The sequence below is a fragment of the Mandrillus leucophaeus genome, unplaced genomic scaffold (genome assembly GCF_000951045.1).
Source record: "Mandrillus leucophaeus isolate KB7577 unplaced genomic scaffold, Mleu.le_1.0 Scaffold98, whole genome shotgun sequence".
Taxonomy (NCBI): Eukaryota; Metazoa; Chordata; class Mammalia; order Primates; family Cercopithecidae; genus Mandrillus; species Mandrillus leucophaeus.
Genome location: NW_012110696.1, coordinates 3,257,117 through 3,261,008, shown reverse-complemented (window position 1 = coordinate 3,261,008; position 3,892 = coordinate 3,257,117).

Here is a 3,892-nt window from a genome sequence, read left to right as displayed (position 1 = left end):
CCACCTAATTCACCAGCAGCTGACCACCCACACCTGAAGGAGCCAAACTGAGCCCAGCAGAATGGCCCAGCTGAGCCCAGTCTAAATTTTTAACCAACTCAATCATGAGCTAGTATGTTTTTAGATTGTTTGTTATGCAGTTATAGCTTACTAATGTATATACCCATTAAAGACAGGATGCCAGGACAGATTGATTATAAATAACCTGCAAATGCTCAGCACCCTATAAGTATTGATTTTCTTTTCCCTTTATTTAATAGATTTGTTATAAGATGGTATTGGGTTATTCAGAAGTGAGGTAGGAGAATAGGGTGTGGAGGCAGGGAACTTCAGGCCAATTTGTGCTGACTTCCTAAAAACACACACACACACACACACACACACACACACACACACACACCCCAAGGTCTAGGCGTAGGGAACCTAAGACCAGTTAAGGCCAACTTTCAACAGCTAAACCAAAAGAGAAAGAACCCATCCCTCCACACCGGAGTGGCAAAGGATCAAAGGCTACTCTCCCTACAACGCTCCCCATTCCACCACTCCTCAGATGTAAAGAGAGAGTGCCTTGGAGTGGCCACAGGCTAAGCACAGGCCATCCCTTCATCTGCATAGAATGTCAATTCCTCTCAGTTTTTAATTAGCCACAGACAAAATCCTTCATCCAAATAAGGGGTAGCCAATAGGGACCCCAAAAACTGTACTTAAAACCCAGAAAACTTTGTAACCAGGTCCTTGAGCCTTTTGCTTGAGCCAACACCCACCCTGTGAGTGCTTTCTCACTTTAATAAATTTCTACTTTTGCTGCTTCCTCCTGTGTTTTGTTCCTTTGTTACTTTGTGCATTTTGTTCAATTCTTTGTTCAAAATGTCAAGGATCTGGACAACTCACACTCACGGTCTTCCTTCTGGGAACAGAAGTGCAGGAAGATGTGGAGGCCTGTGATTGGTGCTTAAACTCACACAGTGCCCCCCACCACAGGAGAAAAACACACAGTTACAGTCTGACAATTAGGTCCAAAGATAAATAGGAAAACAAGAAGTTTGCCTTTAATCTATTCTCTCTACATCTAATCTTTGGAGGTCAAGGCTGTGAAGAGACCTGAAGATATCGTGTTCTCTCCTACTGGAGCCCCATCATTCTTTGTTTACTGTCTGATATTTAAAAGGAAAACAAATCTCTGAGAGAGGAGGGAGTCAGAGGCAGATAGAGAGGGAGGGTTTTGGGAGAGAAAAAACACCCACAGGACCGCACCAGCACTGCCCCTGTAGCTAGCAGGAAGAAGTGTGGTTAAGAACTTCCTTATGCCAGGATGTTGTTCAGAAGGGATTTTTTTCAACTTAGGTGCAGGCGCAATAAATCAACTCAAATGTCCTAAACTTGACCCAGCTTATTAGAATATCATACACATTACATTAGCATTGTTGTTTTAGCACTCCCCTACCCCCCTTTCTCCAAGTTTTTGCTTAGGCACTCATGGGTAATAACCAACATGGAGTCACTGTGGCCAACCCCAGGCATGCACAGATGCAGCACCCTTAGTGGGGAACTTACCCCTCTCATTTGGGCAGAACCCACGGAAGACTCCTTTTTTCTTGCCTCATAAAAGACCCATAACTCAGATGGGTGAGGTGGCGCATGCCTGTAATCCCAGCACTTTGGGAGGCAGGGGCAGGCAGATCACCTGAGGTCAGGAATTGAAAACCAGCCTGGCCAACAACATGGTGAAACCCCATCTCTACAAAAATACAAAAAATTAGCCAGGCATGATGGTGGGTGCCTGTAATCCCTGCTACTCAGGAGGCTGAGGCTGGAGAATCACTTGAACTGGGAAGGCAGAGGTTGCAGCGAGCTAAGATCAAGCCACTGCACTCCAGCATGGGCAACAGAGCAATACTCCATCTCAAAAAAAAAAAGAAAAGAAAGAAAGAAATTAGGCCCATTTCTGGCAACCTGCTTTCAGGTCCCCTGCTGCTGTGGAGAGCTTTCCTTTTGCTTAATAAATCCTACTCTGCCAAACTCACTGTCTGGTGTTGCCCTGCTTCATTCTCCTTGGTCGTGGACCAGAGCCCAGACCTGGCTAAACTGAGACCACCACACCTCTACAAAACAGCAACTGTGAGACTGTGGTCTTCATGTGGACACTCTCAGCTTGCACCTCTACTCTCTCTAGGGGGCACTGTTCCACCCACCCTTGAGCCTGAGGAGAAAAGTTGGTAGAGAGGCTGTTCCCTCACTTCTAGCAGAAAAGACGTGTTCAGGCCCTCACTTCCCTGAGGTCAGAGCCCTCATGCCTGCACTCAATGTGGCAGACACCTGCCATGTGTAGCTACTGGGTACCTGGAATGTGGCTGGTTTGAAGTAAAATGTGCTGCAAACAAAAAATGCACAGTGAGTTTAGAAGAATTATACCAGAAATATACTTTCTTTTTTATTTTTTTGAGACGAGTCTCGCTCTGTCGCCCAGGATGGAATGCAGTGGTGCGATCACGGCTCACTGCAAGCTCTGCCTCCCGGGTTCATGCCATTCTTCCTCAGTCTCCCGAGTAGCTGGAACTACAGGCACCCGCCACAACGCCTGCCGAATTTTTTTTGTATTTTTAGTAGAAACGGGGTTTCACCATGTTAGCCAGGGTGGTCTGTATCTCCCGACCTCGTGATCCACCCGCCTCAGCCTCCCAAAGTGCTGGGATTACAGGCGTGAGCCACAGCGCCTGGTAAAATATATTTTATTTCTAATTATGTGTCCGGAGTTGGTTCCTTCCCGTGGGTTCCTCCTCTCGCTGACCAAGAATGAAGCCGTGGACCTTCACGGTGAGTGTTACAGCTTTTAAAGATGGCATGGACCCCAAGAGTGAGCAGTAGCAAGGTTTATTGTGAAGAGGGAAATAATAAAGCTTCCACAGCATAGAAGGGGACCCCAGTGGGTTGCCACTGCTCCCTGAGGTAGCCAGCTTTTATTCCCCCTCCCATTTCCCCTTAATTGTCCCCTCCCATGTTCCGTTTTTGTCCTATCAGAGTGCCCTTTTTTCAATCCTCCCTGCGATTGGCTACTTTTAGTATCCTGTTGATTGGTGCATTTTACAACCCCCTTGTTCGCTACAGAGCACTGATTGGTGCATTTTTACAGAGTGTTGATTGGTGCATTTTATAATCCTCTTGCAAGACAGAAAAGTTCTCCAAGTCCCCACTTGACCCAGGAAGTCCAGCTGGCTTCACCTCTCAATTCTATATTGATCACATATTAAAACAGTAATATTTTGGAGATAGCAGGCTAAAATTAACACAAACAATTTCACTTCTTCTTCTTATTATTTTTGATGTGGCTAATAAAAATTAAAAATTCACTAATAGCTAACATTTTAGTTTTTAGAGGATTAATTCCTTCTTAAAAATCTCAGTGTCCTACACAAAAGACCAGAGGCCAGAAAGGTTATAAAACATTAAAATAATTGTCATTATATTGTTTCCATTTGTGAACATGTGTGTGTGCAAGCGTGCATGTGTATCTGTGTGTGAGTACATGGGCGTGTGTGTGCATGCATGCGTGTACAATTTATATTATAAATGGACTTAACCTTACACACCACAAGGTTAAAAAATGACCAAGCCAAGCACAGAGATAAAACCCAGCCTGGGCCAGACGCAGTGCCTCACACCTTTAATCCCAGCATTTTGGGAGGCCCAGGCAAACAGATAACCTGGTTCAAGACCAGCCTGGCCAACATGGTGAAACCCTGTCTCTACTAAAAATACAAAAATTGGCCAGGTGTGGTGGCAGGTACCTGTAATCCAAGCTACTTGGGAGGCTGAGGCAGGACAATCGCTTAAACCCGGGAGGCAGAGGTTGCAGAAAGCCGACTTCTCGCCACTGCACTCCAGCCTGGGCGAG